Source organism: Nicotiana sylvestris, chromosome 8, assembly GCF_000393655.2.
Source record: "Nicotiana sylvestris chromosome 8, ASM39365v2, whole genome shotgun sequence".
NCBI classification, from domain to species: Eukaryota; Viridiplantae; Streptophyta; class Magnoliopsida; order Solanales; family Solanaceae; genus Nicotiana; species Nicotiana sylvestris.
Window position 1 is genome coordinate 216,656,745 of NC_091064.1, and position 9,302 is coordinate 216,666,046.

Below are 9,302 nucleotides of genomic sequence, written 5' to 3' on the forward strand. Positions count from 1 at the left end.
CTTTTTGGCAGGACAAATATTTTTGCAACAAATAAAGATATATATACATTTTTTGGAAATAAAGAAAAACTTTTTGGATTTATATATATATATATATATATATATATATATATATATATATATATATATTTGCAACAAATAATGAAACCACTTTCAACGCCCGATTCTTTTTTTTATTTTTTATTTTTGGCATTTTCATAAACAAATAAATAAAAAAACATTTTAAAAACAAAACTCTTTTTCATTTTCATTTTCATGGCAAGACAAACTATTTTTTTCTATTTTTTTTTTTGAAAAACAAGACAGAACAACGATTTTTTTTCCTTCTATTTTTCCTTTGCTTTTAATAAAACAAACTAATAAGACATTTTTTTTTTCATTTTCTCAAAATTTCGGCAGAATTTGACAGTATTTGGGTATTGGTTTTTTTTCAAAAATAAACAATCAATTCCCTAACCGCTATTTTTTTTTTCAATTTCACAATATTCCTGATATTCAAAAGTTGGTCAACACACAAGTCTGAATCAAATAAATGCGCAAGTAGCAGCAGTAAGATGCATTAGGATGGTCATTTTCATTTTTGGTACACCTGTCCTAGACAGACCCATCCCCTGTGTTGAGCCTCCAAAGTCAAATGCACGTGATGCAAACAAACGTTCCTACTAGGGATCCGGCATGAAGCTGAGTTATTCTAGGTTCATAACCTGGGTATTTGTTCTAGACTATGTACCCGAGCTGACAACTCGAGTCGAGGAGGGGGCTACGTACCTGGGACCCGCGGGATCGTCCGGCTTTGTAACTTGTCCGGCCTCTTTCTTATTTCAGGTATTGACACTAACAGAATAGGGAGTCTCGACCAGCGAGCTTCTCCCCGGAGGTAAGAAGAGAAGGGTTTCGGCACAGTTTATATACAGTTCACATAATATCAAAGCGGTAAAAGCATCATTTAGCACATTAGGCATGTATCATGTAACAAAATCAGATAAAACCAAATATAACAATTCATCTAAGCTCGAATTTCTAACCCTGAACCAGTGGTTCTGAGTTTTATCCCCAGCAGAGTCGCCAGAGCTGTCACACCTCCTTTTTCTGCCCCCGCGATGGGCGTAGGAGTTTTTTCCAATTAAAGGACAATCGAAACAGGATTTGTTTATTTATTTAGAAGTCGCCACTTGGGAGATTTAGGGTGTCCCAAGTCACCAATTTTAATCCCGAATCGAGAAAAAGAATGACTCCATATTACAGTCTGCGTACCAGAAATCCGGATAAGGAATTCTGTTAACCCGGGAGAAGGTGTTAGGCATTCTCGAGTTCCGTGGTTCTAGCACGGTCGCTCAACTGTCATATTCGGCTTGATTATCTGATTTTATACAAATATGAACTTATGTGCAAATTTTAACTTTTTACGCTTTCATAATTATTATTATTATTATTATTATTATTATTATTATTATTATTTTACAGGGAATTGCAACGTTGTGAAAATGTATCTCGAACCGCGTCATAATCAATGTACCCGCGGTCGTCGACACACTTTGACTCCGTTGAGATTTGGATTTGGGTCACATAAATGTGCACCCGAGTTTAAGAAAATTAATTTAATTGAATCGCGTCTAAAGAGTCTAATGTGTCATTATCTTTGGGGAAGGCAGTGAAATTCACTAAACAGTCCATCCCAAATTCTAAATATTCAATTAAACATTTATTGAGGGCCCCACAATTAGTGCGTTTTATTGGGCGAGGCTCATCTCATTTATTTTTAAAAGACAATCCTAAATGCCTACATTTTTCTCTATTAAATTTGTCTCTACAAAATAAAAGAGAAAATGTCTTAATTTATTTACATGTTGAAATTAACCAATAATATTTAACTAAACAATATTCCTACCAAGTTCCTAAATGGCCTATTCGTTTGATTTTTAACTAGACGGAGTTAATACACCATTTATTTATTTTTTAGGCAATATATATAGATAGTTCATCCGTTAAGCTATCGTCAGATGTTCCACTATATATATTAAATAGCTACATGATTCTGATTTTTGTAAGCTAAATAATTTATATATACAAATAAAATTCAGAATATAATTAAAATAAATTTAGAACTTCAATTCTTCATTTTCGTATTCATGCTTCCTGTTTCAGTTTACAATAATCAGCGTGTCAGTTGTGTACCTGATATTGGAAACAAAAGAAGATGAAGATGAGAATCAGCAGCAGTAATAACAATACAGCACAGCGACAACAGCTCAGCAACAGTAACAACCCAGGAACAGAGTTTGCAAACCGGTGGAGTAGTAATCCCAAAAAAAACTTCAAGCTTCGATGAAACAACAACAATTAATGCTGATTTCAAACAATGAAAGAAAGTAGAAGATTTTTTTTCAGTTTTTGTTCTCTCCTTTAGTTTTGAAATTTCTCCAATTTTTATCTCTTCTCTATTCTCTCTGTATCTCTCCTCCCTTTTTATTCTGTCCTCTTTTATTCTGTTCAAATCTTTTTTCTGTATTCTGTCCTCTTTTATTCTGTTAAAATCTTTTTTCTGTATTCTCTCCTCTATTATTTGTGCTCTCCCAAAATCTGATTCAAGCCTTTCATTTATATCTCATCTCAAACTCTTTAATCAATTAATAACAACCACTTTGTCCTACCAAACCCACTATCTTCCCACTCATCCCCCACTACATTAAACAAATATATCAATCCAACCCATTACATCTTGTCCGCCATGCCTAACATAAACAATTACCATATTCTCCTCCACTACATTATGTCTTGTCCCCCATTTATATTAAACAATTATATCATCCACACCCCATTACATTTTGTCCCCCATGCTTAACATAAAGAATTATTCAAAATGTTCAATTCCCAAACTACCCCTCCGACCTTATTACAATTATCATTTTACCCCTGAACGTACTGCAAATTACCAAACTACCCCCATCAGCTATAACCAATTCACCTAATCAATCTTAACCAAAATATAGCCAATATGATCAATTTCTAACAATGTTCAACAACAAATTCAAACTAAATAATGAACAACAAGGAAACAACTAAAGTTATCTTGATTGAACAACATCTTTAATAACAAACAAACCTACTTTCAGATTCAACAACAACAACAAACAAATATATTCAGATTTCTAAATTCAATAATCATTTGAACTTAAAATCTAACAACTTTACAACCAACAATTCCTATATTAAAACTTAAACAAAATCATGAAGCAAACTGAAGAAATAATCAAAAATGATAATCAACAAACAAGAAGATCAAACTATACTAATTTCGGATTCAAGATCAATCAAACAAAGTATGAACATAAATGAAAAGATTCAACAACAATAACAAACAAGCTTTATTCAAACTTCGAATTAAACTTAAACAAAACAAATAAACATATTCAAATCACTAATCTTCAAATAATCAATTAATCTTTTTAAATTAAATCCAACAAAATTATAACAAAGATACATGATCCAAAAATTAAAAACCAAAACATAACTTCACATTAAATCACTGAATTAAAAACGAACTTCAAAAAAAATGAATACGAATTAAATCTATATTAACAACAAACAACGGATTCAAACGATTTAAGCTAACACTTTTCTATATTAAAACTAAATCCTCTTAAAATTAATAAAACAAACTGAAAAATAATTTAATTGAATCTTCAACTTAAATATATCAACAATATAATTAATCAAACTAACAATTTCTACAAAAAATAAACAAGAAAAATAAAACAACTGAATAAAGATCAAGAACAAGAATCAAACATTTAATGATTTCATATCCGAAAAATATCAAACAAATTACGGATGGGAACGAAACTTAAACCAACTAACCGGATCGGAACGATGATGAACTCGAACGAAAACAAATATGCCCGGAAACAAATATCGCACCAAAACCATTTGACGCCGAAGACGATCACGAACGGACAAACGAAGAACTTGAAGGAGAAGTAACGGACAACAGCATCGTAGGAAGCAGCGGGGAGCAGAAGCAGAAACGTGAGCAGCAACACGGAGGAGATGGAGAAGATGAAGCGACAGTATACTGGGTTTTCATGGTGGAGCTCGACGGAGCAAGCAGCAGTAACACTACTGGAGTAGTGAAGCAGTAGCTGCTCGACGAGGCAGCTGGAATGGAGCAGCAACGACGGGCTGGTCGTTTGGAGTGACGGGGTCGGTTTTTCGAACCAACTGCTCGACCATGCTAGATGCAGCAGGAGCAGCAGAAGCCGCTTGGCTTTGGAGCAAAGGCGACGAGGCCGTGGTCGTTCATGGATGGTCGTTCATGTTGGTGAAGTCGCGGGTGTGTGTGTGTGTTACGTCGCCGTGGTTGTGTGTGTGTGTGTGTGTTGTCAACGTGGTTGTGTGTGTGGCGTGGGGATGAAGGGAACGGGATAGGGGCAGCCATGGGAGGGGCTTTGAGCTCTTTTTGGAGAAGAAGGAGAAGAGAGGAAGAGGGGGGGCGGATGGTTTAGGTTTTTTTTTAGGGTTTTTGTGTTTTTTTTTTTTTTGAAATGCAAGATAGGGGGTGTTGGGTCTTTGGGGTTATGGACCGGGTCGACCCGGTTTGAAATGGACCGGGTCATGGGGAAGGTTGGGTAAATTTTTGGGCCTGTGGTTTGAAATTGAAGAAGAGGCCCAATTCCGATTTTTTGTATTTTTGCTCTCTTTTCTTCTTTTATTTTTCTAAAACTAAATTCTAAAAATCCTTAAATTATTATTAAGAACTAAATTAAGTTATAAAAGTGCAAATTAACTCCCAATAATAATTAACGCACAATTAAGTAATAATTAAGCATAAAATTGTATATTTGGACATTAAATGCTAAAAATGCAAAAGATGCCTATTTTTGTAATTTTTAATTTTTGCAAAACAAACTTAATTACTAACAATTGTAGAATTAAATCCTACATGCAAAATGCGATATATTTTTGTATTTTTTATTAGTTTTTAACAAATAAACACGCACAAACAGAAATATAAATAATTATCAAAAATGCCACAAAAATTCTAAAATTGCACACAAAAGGAAAATTGTTTTATTTTGGATTTTTTTTGGGAGTAATGCTCATATAGGGCAAAAATCACGTGCTTACACATGGTAGTTTAGAACTTCATTTCTGTTTATGTAAACTTCAAATAAATATTTTATTTATTCCCTTTATCAACTTGGTAAATCTAAATCATCATGGCTCATGGCTTGTACTATCAGCCCTTGAGATAGTGTATTGAACTCTTTTGCAGTCTTTATATGAATACTAATGATTCTTATTATAGTTGTAACTTATATTGTTTGGCTTACCTAGCGGGTTATATTAGGTACCATAAAGTCTTGGTGAGATTTTGGATCGTGACAAGTTGGTATCAGAGCTCTAGGTTCATAGGTTCTACGAGTCATGAGCAAGTGTCTATTATAATCTTGCGGATCAGTATGATTACGTCCATACTTATCTTCGAAAGGCTACATAACATCTAGGAAACTTTCTATCTCTCTTTCCGCATCGTGCGACCTTATTTAAGCTTGAAGCCTAAATCTCTAGTTTCGTTCTCTTTGATTCAAGTGCGATGTTGAGTACTCAGACTCAGATGTGTGCACTGACGGCTTGTGACATTGTGGATAGACTGTGATGGGCTATGAATACTTGATTATCATCTCGGTATGTTGTCTAGTTTTAGATGTGAATGTGTTGGTGGATCTTTCAGTTGTTCATTTGTGGGATGAAGCAGATTTTTGTATCTGATCGATGAGTATGGACTCAGAAGGATTAATTGATTGCATAATGATTATGACCATGGTGGGGTCTTAGAGAGACGTCGGTTGGAGGCTAAGCATGTGGGTTATCTCTTGCAAGAAGGAGTAATGTTGTGTAATCGTTATGTGGTTTCTCTGAAGAGTTTTTCTTCTATCCAATGGGATATATGTGCTACAATTAGAGTTCGGATCGCTTAAGGAGGTTTGTACAAATGTCACGAGGATGAGTATGAACTTGGAGGATGATTTGGAAGGCGTGATGGCTAATGTTGCATGAGCCTATGAGGTGATTTAGTTAGATGGCAGTGCGAGATCATGACAGTTACAAAGGAAGAGTACAGTGGATTAACAGATGATGTGTTTTATGGCTTCCAGCTAAATAAGGAGTTTACTATCGATGATTAGGTCATATGGACATGTATTGTTATAATTCCTGGACTAGGATATGCTTGTGGATTAGTTATGACTTGAAGGAATGACTTTGAGGATGATTCGAGAAAGAGATTTGTTGGATGCATGATGTACTAGACTTTATGGGTATATAAAAATCTTGAGATCATTCAGGTTTGTTATTCCAATGTGGATGTAGTGTGCAGAAGGAATGAATTTCTCGGTTGCTTCTTTTGTAGTATGCATGTGCCAGAGAAGAGCTAGTTGTTCAGCATATTGGTTATGTATCCAAGACTTGGCCGGAATGAGTGACTCTTGAGGATGGTTGTAGTGTGTTCAAGATTCATGTGTGGTATCTTTAGGATTTGTTGAATTTCGTTGAATGGCTAAGAATTTAAGATTTTTCATGGATGGTGCCGAGACTTGTAGTATTTATATATCATCACTGATTCTACCTGTTGATACCCAATTTTGTCCTACTTTTCTTCTAATTAATTTCATTGTGCTTCCTGGTCATTAATACTCTAATAGTGTTATTAGCTATCTTATGATTATTTATTATCATTAATTTTGTAATTAGTAGTAGTACCATTATTATTATTATTATTATTATTATTATTATATTTTTATAAATTAACTACTGATTTAAATTGATCTATATGTCTATTATATTATTATTATTATGTCCAAATATTTAGACGAGGAAGCCAAGGAAATAAAAAGAAGAAAGGATTTGAATTCCAAAATCAAAGTCCAAAATTTGCTCAAAATTAGCCCGTTTACCTGATCCATTTCGCCAACAAGAAATGGCCCAAATCAATAATGATAAACCCATAATCTAATCCCAATCATCCCAAATTAATAAGTCCAAAACCACGAACTCTCTAGATCTTTAATCCCAGCCTTTTATTCTTGATCTAGCGGCCAATATTTCATCTTTCTTTGACGCTTAGAAACGAATTAGGTCTTCCCTAACCTCACTAGCAGTAGGCTTTTCTTTCCCTTCCATATTTGCACCAAAAGCCCTCTCATATCAGCTATGAACAATGTGTGTTCCTCCATTTTCAACAAAGTCTTCATTTTCTCTCTTGCATGTTAAATGAAAAGCCGAAAACTTTGGTATCGTAGTTGACCAAATCGTTGTGTCTCTAAACCAAGAGGACGATTTTGTTGATCTTCTTTCTGACACATTTTGGACGGATCTGGAACGAGCATGTCTAATTAGCTTCTAGCTAGCTTATTGCTGAACATGTATAATAATTTGTTATTAAAGACACATGTCTTAAATTCTAATTCTTGTCAATTTTAATCACCTAGATGTAAAGATTCTTATAGAAATTCACTGTCAAAACTTTTTTGAAGACTATACACTGAGAAATTTGTTTGGAATTTCTTTGGTTATATAAATCTGATATGAAAGACCCCCTTGTAAGCTTAACCTTTTGCTTGATAACAATGTAAGAACCAATCTAAGTTTATAAAATAATCTGTCAGTGTTTATTCTAGCTTTTCATATAATATTAGTGTAAGGCTATCTTTACTAATCTTTATCTTCCTATCTTTCTTTATTTGCATGTATACTTTGGAGCAATTTTGAGTCTCAATACGAGACTTGTTGCAGCCATGAAGTCACCACCGCTGCGTTTCCTCCATCATGATTTCTCTTTTGTAGACTTGATTATTCGTGTTGGATAGAGATAAGAAAATGCCAAAAGTTAATTTTGGCCTCCCTATAAAGGGGATGGATTATCACTGTTATTCTGCTTCCATTTCTATTAACTGCTTTCTTATTACATATGTTTTATTTACAATTATTCTTAATTAGTTCTTGCATGAACATTTAAGGGTAACAGATATAGTTAAAAATCAAACTAGTAATTCCACTAACACCTAACTATCTAGCAGTGCTTATGAAATCAGTTAAAATGAATAATAATTAAGTCAATATGGGTTGGTCTTAGATTTAGTCCAATTAGAATTTTCCTTACCAAGTATTTTTCTTATCATACTAGATCTGATTGTCCTTTAAATCAATATGATGCTTTGCCTATCTATTAGATTTGGCTTTCTAAACTTTCTTAGTTTCAAGCTTCAACTTTTGCGAAAATGACGTTTTCTTAAGCCTCTACGCATTTTGGAGTTAAAATCCTAAAAAGCAAAATTTTGAGTTTTCAAATGACATACAGTGTTTTGTTGAAATATTTTAGTATTGTAGTCTAATAGTCTTATAAAGCTTTAGTTAGATTACACTAAGTCCGGAAGGTAACTGCGTCTCATGCGAGTCTTGAGGGGTGCGAGGCACCTTCCCCTTAAATTAATTTGAACACTTACCTTAGAATCTCTCATATTTAGTAGACTTTAACGAAGTTTAACTTTACATTACTTAGTTAAAATAGGTGTCCTAATTCGCCTTTAAAATAATTAGGTGGCGACTCTTTAATTAGTAATTAATCACCAATACGTTGTACTTTATTTGACCTGTGTTAAAATTGGATATAACACTACCTTGCAGTATTAGAGAGATGAAAGAAATAGTTACAGATCCACATAAGGTCTATTTAGTACATTTTTGGTTTGAGTTACTTTTGGGATTGACAGTCTGTGTGACTTAACTGATTTAGATAGATCTAGTTCTGATGGCTTGATCGTCCGCTAATGGGTTTCGAAGAACTCACGGTGGTTTTGACCACGACTTCAGGTTGATGTCTTCTATGTTCATGTGAGGTTTGTTATGTGTCGCGATGTTCTCATAGATTAAGTTAAATATAAGATTTCTGGTTAGTGAAGTGTTTATCCTACTCGTGATTTAGAGTTGATGATGAGGTTCACGTATTTTCATATTGTAGCATGGTAGATGCAGTGAGGTCATGAGGTACTGGGATTGTATGGCTAAGACTGTAGTTTAGTTCAGAAGAAAGGTCGGGAGTTTTAGACATCAAGGGGAATTTCAGATATTTAAGAGGATGCTAGCACTATCTTGTATCGCTTGAGAAGAGTATGTATTGTGGAAGACACATTGTGTATTGATTTGAAGATGCTTGACTAGCATTTCAGTAATCGCCTGGTTGTTGACTAGACATTAATTTGTTTAAAGTCACTACATCAATGGCACTTGACCTTGTGTGTCTCTCA